The sequence below is a fragment of the Equus quagga genome, chromosome 14, assembly GCF_021613505.1.
Source record: "Equus quagga isolate Etosha38 chromosome 14, UCLA_HA_Equagga_1.0, whole genome shotgun sequence".
NCBI lineage: Eukaryota > Metazoa > Chordata > Mammalia > Perissodactyla > Equidae > Equus > Equus quagga.
Window position 1 is genome coordinate 29,782,845 of NC_060280.1, and position 17,542 is coordinate 29,800,386.

The window sequence follows — 17,542 nt, forward strand, 5'->3', positions numbered from 1 at the left end:
GCTGTGGTAGATGTCCCACAGATAAAGTAGAGGAAGGTGGGCGTGGATGTTAGCTCAGGGCCAGTCTTCCTTAGCAAAAAGAGGAAGATTGGCAGCAGCTGTTAGCTCAGAGTTAATCTTCCTCAAAAAAAAAAAAAAACACTAAAAGTAGAACTACCATATGACCTAGCTATCCCACTACTGGGTATCTACCCAAAAACCCTGAAATCAACAATCCAAAGTAGCATATGTACCCCTATGGTCATTGCAGCACTGTTCACAATGGCCACGACATGGAAACAATCCAACTGATTGATAGAAACATGGACCGATGATTGGATAAAGAAGATGTGGTGTATATATATATATACACCACATATATATATACACACACACAAAGGAATACTACTCAGCCATAAAAAAGACAAAATCATCCCATTTGCAACAACATGAATGGACCTGGAGGGAATTATGCTAAGCGAAATAAGCCAGACTGAGAAAGACAAACACCAGATGATTTCACTCATATGTGGAATATAAACAAACACATAGACAAAGAAAACAGTTCAGTGGCTACCAGGGGAAGTGGGGTGGGGGGTGGGCACTGGGGGTGAAGGGAGCACTTATGTGGTGACAGACAAGAAACAATGCATAAGTGAAATTTCACAATGATATAAACTATTATGAACTCAAAAAAAAGAAACTGAAAAATAATAAAAGAGCGCCCCTGGTTACACAAGCTGTGGATCCTTGAGAGCCAGATGGAATTAAAGACATCCAGACAAGGCTGTGATTTATATGTGAACTTCTCAGAAAATCCAGAAAGTTTAGCTTAGGAGCTAAAAGGTGTTTGGAGCTGCAGCCACAAAAGACCCTCAGGAAGGCTCTGCAGCCATGGATCCCGGGGTTTTGTTATAAAGAGCCCACCTGACCCTGACGGTGAAGATGAACGAGGCGGCCTGGCCTGGGGCGCACCAATCGCCATCATGGAGTTTTCTTCCTCTGGCCCCGCCCTGGGTCATAGGTTCTGGACTTTATTACCCCTTCCCCCCTCTTTATCTAGCGGCTGGTTATAGGACAGGCGGGGCTGGAACACAAGATGGAGGGAGCTTTGATCTTAGCTGCCCGAGACCTGGCAGCCAACAAGTCGTCAGGCCAGAGTTTGAACTCAGGGCAGTCTGCTTCCATATGTTCCCCCCTTCTCCTTCCTCCCTACTCCCATGGGAGCTGGGAGCCAAGAGAGAAGTCCTAATGTGACCTGGGTGTTCCCCGAGGGCCCCAACGGGAATCAGAACAGCCAAGTTTCCTGCAGTTAAACAGTTGACTCAGACAAATATCAACAGACACTCCCAGAAACATGAAACCAAAAGTCTACCAACCAACCAACAGAAATGGTCCTTTTGACAGGTGAGGGAAAATCAGAGAACTAGTCAAGTCAACCCCTTCACTGTTGCCTTAGAGGCCTGGGGGACTCAAACATTTACCAGCTAATTTTGGGGTGGGGGGGTAGGGATATATTGAATATGCCAGACCCTGAGTCCCTGCCCTTAAGGAAACTTGCTGGGCGCTCTCTCCCTGTGAGTGACGAACCCCTGATGGCAGGACGATTTTCATCGTGTTTCATCATCTGTTCTCCTTGCCAGCACAAGGCGAGGCACAAAGGAAACAGTCCGTGAATGAATTTCCTTCTTGAAAATTAGTCCCTTCTCTCTGCCACCCGATAGTTCTTCAACTATTTAGTGATTTTGTAAATTATTAGAAAAGAGAAAACTGTAGTCAGGGAAGGGAATTTAGAGGCGAAATGACGCATGCTGCTTAGCAGACAAATTTTTTTTTTTTTGAGGAAGATTAGCCCTGAGCTAACATCTGCTGCCAATCTTCCTCTTTTTGCTGGGGAAGACTGGCCCTGAGCTAACATCTGTGCCCATCTTCCTCTCCTTTATATGTGGGGCGCCTACCACAGCATGGCGTGCCAAGCAGTGCCATGTCCGCACCTGGGATCCGAACCAGGGAACCCTGGGCCGCCAAAGCGGAACATGCGCACTTAACCGCTGCACCACCGGGCTAGCCCCAGCAGACAAATTTCTTTAAATGCCTTCCTGGGGAAAGTAAGGGAAGCAGAGGGAGAGGACTCCAGCCTTAGAACAGCACCCCTGTGTCTCCTGAGAGAAAGTCTTTCCGTCTCCCAAGGGACTGTGGGGCCGGCGGAGACCACGTGCTGCGTTCAAGCATCTCTAGGGATCCAGAGCCCTGACGTTGGGAAGGAGGCCGACTTTGGGATGGCCATCAGGAGCACATCTTCAGGCTTCCAGGAACGGCTTCATTCATTCATTCATTCAGCATGTACTTATTGATCACCTACTGTGTCCCCTTGTTTGAAACACTAAGGCTACAGCTATGAATAAAAGTTAAAAAATTCCTGCCCTGTCATGGAGCTTACATCCTAGTCGGCAGAGCAGGGAAAAAATTAACCAGATGAAATTATAAATGCATTTCCCCCTTGACCCAGCACCCCCGCTTCTGGGATGGCTGGACCTTTGCCTAGGGCTTCATCGGCACAGTGAGAAAGGATGGAGGCTCAGGTTATTGACTGCAGCACTATTTGTAACAGCAAACACACAACCTGGAATCTTGAGCCATGTGAACATACGATCCATTCAAATCAAAACAAAAAAAATTTTAAACTTAATATAGGTTTTATTAGATGATGATAAATGTGTTATGGAGAAAAATAAAGTAAGGGAGGGGACTGGGTAATACTGGGAGGGGGTGTTGCTATTTTAAATTGATTTTCAGGGAAGGCCTAAGGGAGAAGATAACATTTGAGGAAAGACCTGAAGGAGGTGAGGATGTACTGGAGGAGTGTTCCAGGCAGAGGGAACAGCAGGTGCAAAGGCCCTGAGGTGGGAGCCCCTGGCCGTCCAAGGAACAGCAAGGACTCCAGTTGGGTTGGAGCAGAGTAGGGCGGGGGCAGAAGGTGTTCCACCCCAGGCACTCTGAGTCTGAGGGGCTGCAGCTATGGGGGCCTCGTGGCCCTGGGAGACTCCCTTCTCATTCTGGCATCCCCAGTTCTTTCAAACATTTCCCCAAATGACACCTGGTCCTCCCCTGGATCTTCTCTGCCCCTGAATGTTCGTCCTAAAGAGTGATGCCCAGAACTGCGCTGGCTGGGGTCCTCAGTGCCTTCCAGTGCCCTCTCCAGCCTGCCCGCCTCTCAGCAGTGCTGGTTGCTGCCCACCGCCTCCTCCCGGGAACTCTCTTCTCCACTGGCCCTCCCAACGGCAACCCCTACCTACCTCTCTGACCATTGCTTCTAAGTGTCCCTCACTGTCCCTAAACACGGGGGCTCCCAGGCTCTGTTCTCGCCCTCTTCTCTCTCTCTCACCAACTCTCACCCTCCTGCCCTCCTCCAGGGCTCCTGCCCACATTTCTCTCCCGAACCCAGACCCACAGTCCTTCTGCCCCCTGGCCATCTGCCCTGAATGTCTCAGGCACCTTGGACTCCTCATAGGTCCAGAGCTGGACTCGCCGCCCGCTGATCACCCTCTGCCCCCAGGCCAGTCAGGCTGGTCCTCTGCATGCCCTCTCCCAGATGTGCTGACCACGCTCCCTGCCCGCACCTTCCACCCCTGCCCCCCTGAGCAGGTATGGAACCAGCCCCGCCTCGTGGCTGATGCCTCCCCAGCACCTAGCACAGCGCCTGGCACCCAGTGAGAGTTCCGTAAGGAAACTTTACCAAACGACTGAACAGTCTCATCCACTGCCTCCAGCTTCTGAATCTGTTCCCCTCTCCCAGAGACCCCTGCCAGCCCAGTGGGCCCCCCACCCCTGGCCCCACCTCCCCGAGCCCCGAGTTGGGGAGGCCCCGTGAGCCAGCCCTCAAAGCTCTCCCAGACTCCACGGGTGCTTCTTGGGGAGACTCAGACTTCCAGCTTTGGGGGATGTAAGTGAAATAGAATATTGTGTGAGTCTGAGGTATTCAACGTGATGACTTGGTATATGCGTAGGCTGTAAAGTGGTTGCCACAGTAAGATTAGTTAACACATCATCACTTCACATTGCTACATTTGTGAGTATATGGTGAGAACTTTTAAGATCCGCTCTCTCAGCAACTTGCAAGAATACAATACAGAATTTTTAACTGTGGTCCCCACGCTGCACGTTACATTCCCAGGACTTATTCACCTCATAACCAACTGGAAGTCTGTACCCTTTGACCACCGTCTCTCATGCCCCCCACCCCTCAGCCTTTGGCAACCATCAATCTACTCTCCGTTTCTATGAGTTCAGGGTTTTTTTTTAGATTGCACATATAAATAAGATCACACAATATTGGTCTTTCTCTGTCTAACTTATGTCACTTAGCATAATGCCCTCAAAGTTCATTCATGTTTTTTCCAAATGGCAGAATTTCTTTCCTTTTTTATGGCTGAATAATATTCCATTCCACACCACATTGTCTTCTCTCTCTTTCTTTCTTTCTTTCTTTCTTTCTTTCTCTCTCTCTCTCTCTTTCTTTCTTTCTTTCTTTCTTTCTGTGAGGAAAATTGGCCCTGAGCTAACATCTGTTGCCAATCTTCCACTTTGTTGTTTTCCTCCCCAAAGCCCCAGTACATAGTTATATATCCTACTTGTAGGTCATTCTAGGTCTACTATGTGGGATGCCACCACAGCATGGCTAGGTGAGCGGTGTGTAGGTTGGTGCCCAGGATCCCAACCAACAAACCACTGGCTCCCGACGCAGAGTGTGCAAACTTAACCACTCGGCCACAGGGCTGGCCCTACACCACGTTTCCTTTATTCATTATCTATCAGTGGACCCTTAGGTTGCTTCCACGTCTTGGCTATTGTGAATAATGCTGCAGTGAACATGAAGGTACAGATATCTCTTCAAGGTAGTGTTTTCATTTCCTTCAGATAAATACCCAGAAGTGGAATTTCTGGATCGTATGGTATTTCTATTATTTAGTTTTTTGAGGAATCTCCATACTGTTTTCCATAGTGGCTGCACCAGTTTGCATTCCTATCAACAGAGCACAAGGGTTCCCTTTCTCCCCGTCCTCACCAACACTGGTTATCTCTCGCCTTTTTGATGATAGCCATTCTGACAGGGGTGAAGTGACATCTCATTGTGGTTTTGATTTGCATTATAGTTTTGATAAGAGACATTGAGCATCTTTTCATATATCTCTTGGCCATTTGTATGTCATCTTTGGAAAAATGTTATGACTAAGATGAGTATCTTCAGGTGTTCATTTTTTATTTTTAATGAATTAAAAAGTTGATATACATGCTCACCATACAACATTCAAAAAGGGTAGTCAGTGAAAAGTCAGCCCCCTTCCAGAGACCACGTCCAGAAGAGTTTCTGGCATTTCCTTCCGGAGATATTCAATGTGCATACAAGCACTTACACATATTGCCTTTCTTTTTAGTTTTTACACAATTCATAACATTTTCCACTCTCTTCTGTGCTTTGCTCTTTTTTTACAAACCTTAGAAAGTGGTTCACCCCGCTGTGCATGGAGGCACGTGGCTCAGGCTTTCACTGTATCCCGTCTGTTACAATTTGTTTAAACAGTTCCCAGCGCTGGGCATTTTGGTGGCTTCCAATCTTTTGCTACAAAGAACACCTTGTGCACATATAACTTCTACATACGGGAATGTATTTGTAGGTAATTCCCTAGAAGTGGAATTGCTGGGTCAAAGAGCAAGGCTGTGTAAAGCATTTTAGGCTATAACCAAATTGCCTTCCACATCAATTTACTGACTGTCATTTCATGAGAGTAAATAAACTATCTTATTTTTTAATTCAGAGAAAAATATAGCAGTCGTTGCCTTTGCTGATAAGAAACCATGATTTATAAAACATCTACTACGTGTCAGGAACTTTGCACATCCTGCCCAAAGCACTCATCACACCTTGGAGGTACAGCAAATAAGCCTTTGTTTAAGGCGCCCCCGACAGAGGTGGAAGAGGCGAAAATCTACCCTCGGCCTGTGCGGCTCCCTGCCCTGGGCTCGGGCCTGGGGCTTGTCACCAGGCAGGAGGCTGACACCCTGGTATGAGGAACCGGATTCCAGCATAACTCACAGCGACATCACGTGACAGGTGACAGGAGGCCTGAACCAAGTGCCTGGGAATGCAGGCCTGGGAGCACACGGCGGGTGAGCGTGGGACCAGGATGGCTGAAACGGCGTCACTGAGAGGAGAGCTTTTAGGGTGAGGCCTAAGGGTTGAAGGAATAGATTTTGCTGCTGAAAAGGAGAAGAGGGTGGGCTGGGCTGGGACTCTGCAGCCGGACAGTCTGGATTTGAACCTTCCTTCTGCCACTCCCCAGCTGTGTGACCTGTCTCCTCATCTGTAAAATACAGAATCTAACTCATAAAGTTGGTGTGGAAATTAAGCGCATTAAAGCACGTTCAAAATAAAAAAATCACCTACACTTTGCAAGCATCCAGTAAGCATTAGCCGTTTATCAGTGAATAACGAAATTGTTTTTAAAGGTCTTTTAATTGGTAAACTTTTTCTTTATATTGTTTGAAAATGTTAGTTGGCAGACTAGTCATGACAGGATCCATTTGGCTGAAGGTGGCGGGAGGTGATGTCATAACAGCCCGATCCAGGGACCACAGACAAGGGTGTGGTCAGAGCAGCACCAGGCCCATCTGGCGGCACAGCAGCCGAAACAGTTCTCAGCAGTTTATATATTTTGCCAAATAATAATTGTGCAAACGTGTTGAAATGCAGTTTCACAAATAGAGAATTTTAAGAGTTAGCGTTTATTTAGTTCTTACTGTGTGTCAAATACTTTTATAAGTATCTCATTTAATCCACACAACAAGCCTATTGGATAAGTACTATTACTATCCACATTTTACACATGAGGAAACTGAGGCACTGAGAGAGCTTCAGGCCATCTGGCCCAGGCCGCCGCGGCCGGGATCCACACCAGGCTGGGTTAGACCAGCGCCTGCTCTCACCCCCTTGAGGACCCGCCTCTCTCGGTGGGAAACGGGACCTAGAACCAAGTGGTTGTTGTCTTCCCAGTCACTGTGCTCTTCTGAGGTGGAGCCATCGAAACTCTAGAACCTCCTCTAGCCTGAGCAGACCAGACTCCTCCAGTCTCAGACCAGAGGGGAACAGAGGGGACGGGGGAGCCACGAAAGGGTCCCAATCTGGGGCCTGACAGGCTGAGCTGCATTTTGGAAAGCAGCTGTGGTGTGGCGGAAGGGGGAGAGCAGTGCCCTGGCAGAGATACCTGCAGGAGGTGTTGTGGCCGAGGCGGGGTGGGGGGTCGGTGGGTCAAGGCTGGAGGCAGGGCCAGCAGAGGTCCTTGGCCTGACCTTCTCCCTGGGAAGCTACTGGAATCCTCATAAGGCCCTTGTCCGGCAGGAGGTACTTACCTGATGGAAATTTTTTTTTTTTAAGGAAGATTAGCCCTGAGCTAATATCCACTGCCAATCCTCCTCTTTTTATTGCTGAGGAAGATTGGCCCTGAGCTAACACCTATGCCCATCTTCCTCTATTTTTTTTTTATATGTGGGATGCTGCCACAGCACAGCTTGATGAGTGGTGTGCAGGTCTGCACCTGGGATACAAACTGGCGAACCCCATGCTGGTGAAGCACTCAAACTTAACCACTGCACCACTGGGCCGGCCCCACTTGATGGAAATTACATGTCTATAGTCACAAGTGCCTATTGAACCCTTGAAATGCGGCTGGTGCAAATTAAGAAGGGCTGTAAAAAGAAAATACACATGGGATTTCAAAGACTTTAAAAAAAGTAAGATATTTCAATAATTTATATATATATATATATTTTTGTTGTTGTTGTTGTTGTTGTTGAGGAAGATTGGCCCTGAGCTAACGTCTGTTGCCAATCTTCCTCTTTTTGCTGAGGAAGATTAGCCTTGAGCTAGCATCTGTGCCAATCTTCCACTATTTTGTATGTGGGACACCCCCACAACATGGCTGCAACCAGTGGTGTGAGTCTGCACCAGGGAACTGAACCTGGGCTGCCTAAACAGAGCACGCTGAACTTAACCACTAGGCCACAAGGCTGGCACAGTAATTTTTATATTCATTATAAGTTGAAATGATAATGACTTTAGATATATGGGAGTAATTGAAAAATAGTAAAATTGATGTCACCTGTTCCTTTTTTTTAGGTGGCTACTAGAAAACTGGAAATTATGTATGTGGCTCACATTATCTTTCTATTAGACAGCGCAGGCCCATAACCTTCCTCCAGGCACGCCCCTCCCGCCCCCGTGGCGAGAAGCCGTGGGCTCGGTGCGGGGCTGGCAGGCAGACGTGGTCTCCGCCGGGCTCTTCCCCGGGTTCTCCGGACCACAGGCCCTCGGCCCGGGTTCCCAGCCCCGGCCGGGTCCGTCGTGCTCTGCCGCCCTCTGGCGGCTCCTTCTCCAAGCGGTACGGCTCTTCAGAGGCATCGAATCTTCGCGATGGGACCCAACTGGACGGGTATCCTGAAATACTTCGTGTTTCCAAACATTTATGTTGATTTAGTTAACTCAAAGTCGCTTTACAGAAAGAATTTAAAGAATCGTCCTGGTCCCTAGTTACTATCTTCTCAGCAGGTCTCCATACCCAGAAGATGTCTCAGGGATCTCCTCCCCAACGGTGGCTCCGGGTGGGTGGAAAATTATGTCACATCTGGAAAACGATACTGCCTAAGCCTTTAAATTCTTGGATGTTAGTAAGTAATTTTATTTAGGGGCTGGATTTTGGGCCTTAGAAGGGAGTTTCCTTTTATGGGTAAAATGGGTTAATAGGATGGTAAATAGGTCAAGCAGCATGGTGAGGGTTTCGAGGCAATGATGAGTGCAAGGTCCTGACCACAGTGCCTGGTGCCTTATGAGCCTCAATATATGTGGCTATTAGGATGGGAAATTCCTTGTTGTTTACATAAGCAGTGATCTTTTAAGAGTGTTGTGGCTAGAGACACTCGTGCCCCTGCATGCTAGGACCCTTCTTGATGAGCAAACAGAGGATAATGGCAAGGAACTAAATTTCAGCGGGTCACCGAGCTGGGAAAACACCCAGCTGGTTCAGGATCTGCCTGGAAAATCACCAACCAAACCAAACCCGAGTTAACTCAGCCAACCAGGGCAAGGAGAGTGGACAAAGAAGAGGTCATGGACTCACTCCATGGGAATTCTGGATTTTCCAGGATGCATGAAGACATTCCCAGCATTGTGCAGAATGGAAATATAAGTTCAAGGAAAAGATGAAACAATACAAAATGTGCAACTGTTCGAGAAAGACTTGGTTTTGTATTTTTAAAGTGGATAACTGTGGGTATCAAATCACTGTGGCGTTTATATTCCTACGGATACATTTAAAGAGTGACTAGTTTTTTAGTGTTGACATTACGATAGTGCTGGAAATTATAGTCTTTGCAAGTTTATTTAAACTTACGGTGAAAAGTTCTACCTGTGTTAAACTTCTACATAACTTAGAACACACAAAGGAAAACCGCATCCTTCATGTTCTTGTAGGGAGAATGTGAGCACAAAATTTTGAAGACCAGGCCCCAGGCTGTATACCCAGGAGCGGAATTGCTGGGTTGTGGGGACACACAACCAACATTCCTCAAGGATGCCAAACTTCCCAAAGCAGCTGTGCTAATTTACATTGGCCCAGCAGTGGAGGCGAGTTCCGTTGCCTGGAACCCTCCCCAACACGCGATGACTGTGGAGAGGTCTGCGACAGTCACGGGGCAGACGTTTCCATTGTCTTTCTGGGGAAGTGCAGGGCTAAGCAGAGGTTACTTGGAGCCAGAACCCCAGGCCTTTGGAGCCACTGGAATCAGGGTCTGGAGAACTCCATTAGATGGTTCTAATGGCTTCTCTCTCAAAAGCCCAAAGCACTCATCTCTAAGAAAGAGCCCTCTCTGCTCGCTGCTGGCCGTCATCCCCCCTGGCCTGGCTTCTGTCCCTGGGCAGCACTGGCTGCATGCCAGCCCTTGGCTCTTGCCCTCTCCCTTTGTTTCTGAGCTAACCAGCTGCCTGTTCACACGGCCTTGCTCTGGGGAGGAAGCTGGGCCATTGGCAGCACTGGCTTGTGACCATCTTGTTCCTGTCCTCAGGTGATCTCAGTGGCGTCACAGTGAACTCAGTCCCCTATGAGTGGGCTTCACTAGTCAAATCCTGAGAAGCCAGCCTCCTGCCTCTTGTTTCTGCGAAGCACACTCACCAATGTAACCCTGTACCGTCCCACATTCTCACCCTCTTGAAAGGAATTCCCAAGGAGCCCGCTTGGCTGGCTGACCAGTTGAAGGGGTAAGGAGCTTGGGGGAGAACAGCAACTCACCAGCCCTGGGCGCGTGACCAAGGTTCCGTAGTTGCCGGTTGTGGCCGCCAGAGGGCGAAGTATGTGCAGCATTGGGAGAACCAGTTTAGGAAAGACGGAATCTCCACGTTCTAAAACTAGATTGGACAAACAAACTGTGTCTGGGTACTCCAGCTGCGTTACCCTCCTCCATCTGGGTCGGGAACACCCCCTCAGGAAGGCTCCAGCTAGTCTTTCTTACCTTCCTGCCCCCACACCCCTGCCCTCCCACTCCTAGCCCTCACTGGCCCTGGGGACGCCCCTGCTACAGCCATCTCACCTCTCCAGACCAGATGCTGATCCCAAACCCTTGGGAGAAGCATGATGGTTGGGACCTCCTTGGCCTTTTTCTCTCCCTTGACCATGTCTTTCTGCTTCAGTGGTCTGATCTCTGGCCCAATTTTTCCCATATCTTTCCCTTAAGGAAGATTTCTCTGCCCTATATATTATAGTGGTATGACCCTTCACCTGTAGTCTAATAGTGCCTGGTGTTGGGGGGAATGAAAGTACTGGTGTATCATGGCCATCTGCAACAAGCAGACATGTGAGCCCGTGTTAGTGTTGGGTGGTACCTGGCAAAGTGACTTGCTCTAACCGAAAACATTGAAGACTAACATAAACCTAAATGCCCAGTTGTTTATTTGCACTAAAAGCAATGATAATCTGTCCCATTTAATGAACACTTTCCACGTGCTGGGCACTATGCCGAGTGCTTTAAAGATACCATTTAATTCAACCATAGAAATTCTATGAGGTTGATGATCATTTCTCCACTTTCCAGATGAAGAATTGGAGACTCAGAAAGGTTAAGTGACTTGCCCAAGATCACAGGGCTTGTAAGTGGCAGCACTGGGATATGAAACAGATGAAACATTATTCCCCCACTTCCCTGCCTCTGCCAAGCTGTCCCCTCCCTCAGGTCCCTCCTGGCATGGCACCAGCATCCTTCATGGCACCCGTGATGGTGGTGACCCCATTTATATATCTATTTGTTGCTGTGTATCTTGCAGCCTAGAGAGAGATCTGGAAATGAGTCCCAAAATGTTTACACTGCTTAACCAGAACAGTGTCGTTTTTATTTCTTTATCTTTTTCAATATTTTTTATGAATATGATCAAATCTCTTAATCTCAAGTTTGTGTACTGAGGAGCAGGAAGCCAATCCCTAAGACATTGGTCCCTGGAGATGGAGAAAGGTTTATTTGAATTGGCCAAAATGAGGAGGCGGGAGGATAGGTTCTCTCAAATCCACCTTAACAAGAGAAGAAAGAGAATTTTACAGAGCTAAGGGGCTTGGCAGGAGTTTCAGAGAAACAGAGGGGTGACCTCTGTTTCTTTCACACCTGATAAGCCCCTGGGCAGTCTGGCTTCTGGGTGTCAGTGGCAGCTGGGGGCTGGTTATCTGGTGATCCTTGAAGGCATTCTCATTCTTCTGCAAAACAAGCTCAGAAATCCTCAGGACCCTTGAGTCTCCCCTTAGGTTAAATAAGAAAACAGCAAATTGACAAGATTAACTTTCTTTTCCTCTATGTCTGTGTTGGGAACAAGGTCGAAAGGTAATCTTATTGAATATTTACAGTAACCCTCAGGTACCCAACTTAGAATTTTTTTTTTTTTTGAGGAAGATCAGCCCTGAGCTAACATCTGCTGCCAATCCTTCTCTTTTTGCTGAGGAAGACTGGCCCTGAGCTAACATCCGTGCCCATCTTCCTCTACTTTATATGTGGGATGCCTACCACAGCATGGCTTGCCAAGCAGTGCCATATCTGCACCCGGGATCCGAACTGGCGAACTCCAGGCTGCCAAAGCAGAATGTGCACACTTAACTGCTGCACCAGTGGGCCGGCCCCTAGAATGTATTTTTTTTTTAATCTTTTTCTTAAACATTGGCACCTGAGCTAATATCTGTTGCCAATCTTCCTTTTTTTCTTCTTCTTCTTCTTCTTCTTCCCAAAGCCCCCACCCCAGTACATAGTTGTATATTCTAGTTGTAGGTCCTTCTGGTTGCGCTTGTATTTTATTTTGTGAATCAGAAAACTATTTCATAACGGGGGGGAAGTCCTTCTTTTGCTCCCATTCATTCTGCTTGATGTGCCCATTGGTCTGAAAAATACTTATGATGCTTACCACACTGATTTCTTTATCTGTATCCCCAGTCCCAGCTCTGAGCTGCAGGGCCAGAGCTGAGTCAGATTCATCAGTGTCCCCAGGACCTGGCACAGGCAGTGGATCCAAGCAATAATAACAGATGCTAATTGAGCACTTACTGTGTTCACGTGCTTTACTCTGTGCTAAGCACTCTGCTTATATTAATTCATTTAATCTCACAACCATCCCATGGGGTGGGTTTCTTATCTTCATTCCATTTTACAGATGAGGAAACTTATGCAGAGATAACTCAACTGAGATAACGTAGCTAGTAAACAACCAGACCCGGAATGTGAACCCAGGCTGTGTGGCTCAAGTCTGTGACCTTAAACACTATACCACACTGAACAGATGCTTGGCAAAGCTTTGCTGAATGAAAAAAGTGAGAGTTTCCCCAAAGTATCATTCAGTCTGAAAGATGTTGTGGCCAGCCTACGCAGAGATTTAAATCCACGCCCCAGCCCACTGTGTGCACCCAGCGGCCACACGAGCAGTTTGCTCAGAAAAACCTGAATAAGGTTAAAGGGCTGCTCTCACTGAGTTCACCTCTACTCATTCGTGGACCACTTGGGCCTCAGTTTATAGAGAGAAAGAGCATATTTGTGGAAGAGGGGGCTGTGTGGTCTCACTTTCCTGGCTCCAGGAACAATCCTGAATTCTGCTTGATCAGTCTCCTTCACTGTCTAGAGCTGATCTGGGCCAGGGTGGTGTCCCAGGAACTCAACTGAGCGTGAAATTTAGCTCTGAGTTTCCGAGGGCCCCAGGCAAACAGGGAAACAAGATTGGTGTGTAATACTCCACATGCTTCCTCTTCTTCCTGAAGCCTGTGACATTTACTAGGTGCCCACTCTCTGCCAATCACTGTACCCACCCGCATGGAAACAGAGACATGAGACATCACTGATGTCTGTGGTTGAAAGGGCGACAGCAGCGCTGTCCAACAGAAATATGGGAGCCGCCATATGTAATTCTAAATTTTCTAATAGCCACATGAAAAGAAAAGGCAAAAGAAACAGGCGAAACTATTAATGAGATGTTCTCTTTCTTCCTTCCTTCCTTTCTTTCTTCCTTTCTTTCTTTCGCTGGAAAAGGTTTGCTCTGAGCTAACATCTGTTGCCAATTTGCTCTCCCTTTTTTTCCCTCCCCAAAGCCCCAGTACATACTTGTATATTCTAGCCATAAGTCATTCTGCTTCTTCCACGTGAGCCACGACCACAGCATGGCTGCTGACAGACGAGTGGTGTGGGTTGGTGCCTGGGAACTGAACTCAGGCTGCCAAAGTGAAGTGTGCCAAACTTTAACCACCAGGCCGTCAGGGCTGGCCCAGAGATGTTCTTTTTTTATTCTTCAAAATTTGGTGTGTATTTTACACTTATAGCACTTTTCCAGACCAGCCACATTTCAAGTGCCCAATAGCCCCAGGAGGCCAGTGGCCACCATAGGGGAGAGTGTGACTTTACAGCCTGATAAAGAGAATAAACTTTTCTTTACCCTGAGCTTTCAGAAGAAAGGATTACAGGATTTGGTGTTGGGGGCTGGAACATTCACACGCTTCACAAATGGCCACATGATCAGAAATCCATAGAGGATGTGCCCTCTGCATTTTTCTATTTTTGTTTTTAATTTCACAAGTAATATGTGATTGTATTTTTATTATAAGAAAAGTCAAGCAATAAAATAAATTGCCTATTAACCACCCCAATACTGCTCCATTCCCAGAAGTAAGCTTATCCATCAGCTGAGTCTAGATCCTTCTAGGCATTTATATGCATATATATTTTATTTTGTTGTACATAAATATTATACAGTCCATGTTGTTCTGCAGCTTGGTGTTGTAGCAATATTTCTTGGTGCTCTTTTCATGTGCATACACAGATCCACCTCAGTCTTTTTAATCACTACATCATATTCCCTACTGAGGGCTTTTGGGTTGTTTTTAATTTACTTCTTGCACCCACTTCCATTTATATATGTGTGAGTGTTTTTCTGGAGTAGATAAAAAGGAGTGTATTTTCTGGGCCAAAGGGAATCTACATCTTAAATTATAATAGGTACTGTCCAGTTGCACCCAAAAAGGAAGCCCAGTTCACACCCCACCTACAGTATGAGGATGCTCATTTTCTCACACCCTTCCATGCACTGGATCTTGTTTTATTTTTATTTTATTTTTTTGAGGAAGATTAGCCCTGAGTTAACTACTGCCAATCCTCCTCTTTTTGCTGAGGAAGGCTGGCCCTGAGCTAACATTGTGCCCATCTTCCTCTACTTTATATGTGGGACGCCTACCACAGCGTGGTGTGCCAAGTGGTACCATGTCCACACCCGGGATCCCAACCGGCAAACCCTGCGCCACCAAAGTGGGATGTGCGCACTTAACCACTGTGCCACCAGGCCGGCCCCTGGATCTTATTTTTATTGTAACTAGTGGTATCAGAAGCATGAGTCTCTTAGCAATGATACAAAAGCAATAAAAAAAATTATTTTGAAATTTATTCTATGGTATTCTTCTATTCATATCCAGAGACTCAATTCCAGGCCCAGAGTGAGTCATTAATCAATTTTAATCAAATCAATGAGACTATGATGACATCATCATGTCTCACTGGAGATGTCATTATCTAAAGTAAGTGACAACCAAATATCGTGGATATTATCCCTTAAGAGGCACCCTGGTGGAGAGGGATGGACTCTCTCTCTCTGTGAACCCAGTTTCCCTCTGGACTGGCACAGCCCCCTGGTTCTTTGGTTGGACAGTAGATAAGTTGTTAGCTTATATGGGGGGTCTTGTAAGAAAGAACATAAATCTTTGAACACTCAGCCCAGCTAGATGCTTGGAGAAGGTCCTCAGGGAAGGGAGACCCAGCCTGCCTGGGAGAGCAGAGGGCCCCTCCATCTTCCCCGCTCACTCTGAGCCGTGCGCTCCTAGAGCGGGAGGCAGGCGCAGCCACCCTCACTCACACTGTTTAAATTCTGTCTTCTTTTTGTCTGAGCTCCTCTAGTTGCATCCAGGCAAGTTAGATGCTTTCTATGAGATTCCACTGCACTAATCTCAAAGTGACTAAGCTATTCTCCAAAACTGTGGTCTATATTCTTTCAACCAGGGCAAGTCACACCTTCAATTTTTAGGAATTCTAGGACAGGACCTGTGTGATACTCATAGGGCCCAGGCATGGCCCGGGGGCGGGGGGAGCCACAAGGCCATACATGTTCTCAGAGACTTGACCATCTCTTCAGAGTTCCAGGGACACTTCGGTGGCAGGTGGGCTAAACAGATTAGACCTTGTTTACATTTTGAATCCCCAGGCAGAGGGTAAGGCTCTCACAGTCCCCGCTCTTAATTAGAATTCAGTGTATTGCAACCACGCTTTTTACAGCATTATTTTGAGCAATATAATGTCTTCTTCTTATAATGGTCTTAGATAAAATGAAAGGCATTATGATAAAGACAAAGGCTTCCTTCGTGGGCTTCCTCCTGCGACCAGAGGACAATATCCAGGCAGGCGGCCTCCCGGGGTCCCTGGAGAGGGACAGCAGATGAGCTGCCACGGAGCCTCCAGGGGTGGGGTTGCCTCAGAGAACCTGCCATCATCTGATCCTCAGCTTTGAGTTTCCTCAGCTTTGGTTTCGTGAGCATCCCAGGTAAGCTATGGCCTTTGCAAGCAAATTGTATGAACCATGCTACCAAGAACTGATCTAAAACCAGAATCCATGCAGCCATTTGTTTATCAAACTTGTATTGACACAGAGCCTGAGCCAGATCATATCTTTGGCTCAGGATCTAATGAACAAAACCGGCTTGGTCTTGGCTCTCCCGGAGCTTATGGTCCTCCAGTGGGAGAAATACATAAACAAGCTGTTTCAACCCAATGAAATGAGTGTTATGGGGGAGCAACTAAGAGAGGCTCAACCCTGGAGAAAGTCACATATTTAACATGAGGGTGGGGAAGGAAAGAGCCAGTGAGGAAGAATATCACAGGAAAGGGAGGGCACGATTGCTGGAGCAAGTCTCAAAGGAGCAGAACTAAAGTTGAACCTGAACACCCAGGAGAGGTTGACTATGGGCAAGAAGAGGGTCTCCCTGCTGAGCAGGGAGGGAGAAGGGAAGGATGATCAAGGATACATACAATTAGAGGCTAAATGAGAGGCAGTTCTTGCCTGTACAATCTACTTGGGGGGCAAGAGGTTAGGAGGGAGGTTGACTACTGAGAGTGAGGGGGAGGCTCTGATTTGACAAAGATTATAATAAGCACTGTGGGAGAATGAAGGGCATCTCTGAACAAGGAAGTATTCTGGCCCCAGCATGTATCCCGGATGCCCTCTCACAGCACCTGCCTCCAGAGTGAGGGCATAGAGAGGTCAGGCAGGCAGATACATCAGGGGTAAGATTTTAGCAGCCTGACACCACTGAATTAACAAACCGTAGATGTCGATGAGGAGGGGAGTGAAGAGCAGAAGGAGAAGACACAGGGAGAAAAAGTCTGTTCATGGGTTCCTCATCGCAGTGAGAACTGTCACCAAGCCTCTACCACAGGAGTCAGAAACTGGAACATCCCTCCCAAGTTCCCCCTCAACCTCAATCCATCATCGGAATACATCGGGTCCACAGCTTATCCATCTCTTTGGTTCATCCACTTCTTCCCTGGTCCCTCTGCTCAGCTCCCGCCAGAACTCTTTCCATGATTATAGGACAGATCTTTGCATCAGAGTTATTTTATTGCTGGGGAAAAGCTCAAATGGCTTCTAGGACCAGACAACAAATGGGTGAAGCTGCCAGAGACCGTGGCACATTGAAAAGGCCTTTTCCATTTACCAGAGAAGGAGAGCAGTGTCATGAGGAAATGTGGGCCTGATGTTTTACTAGAGATTTCTATATTTTAAGAATAATCTAGGGGGCCGGCTCCGTGGCGGAGTGGTTAAGTTCGTGCACTCCGCTGCCGCAGCTCAGGGTTCGGATCCTGGGCGCGGACATGGCATCCGCTCCTCAGGCCATGTTGAGGCGGCATCCCACGTCCGACAACTAGAAGGACCTGCAACTAAGATATACAACTGGGGCGGGGGGGG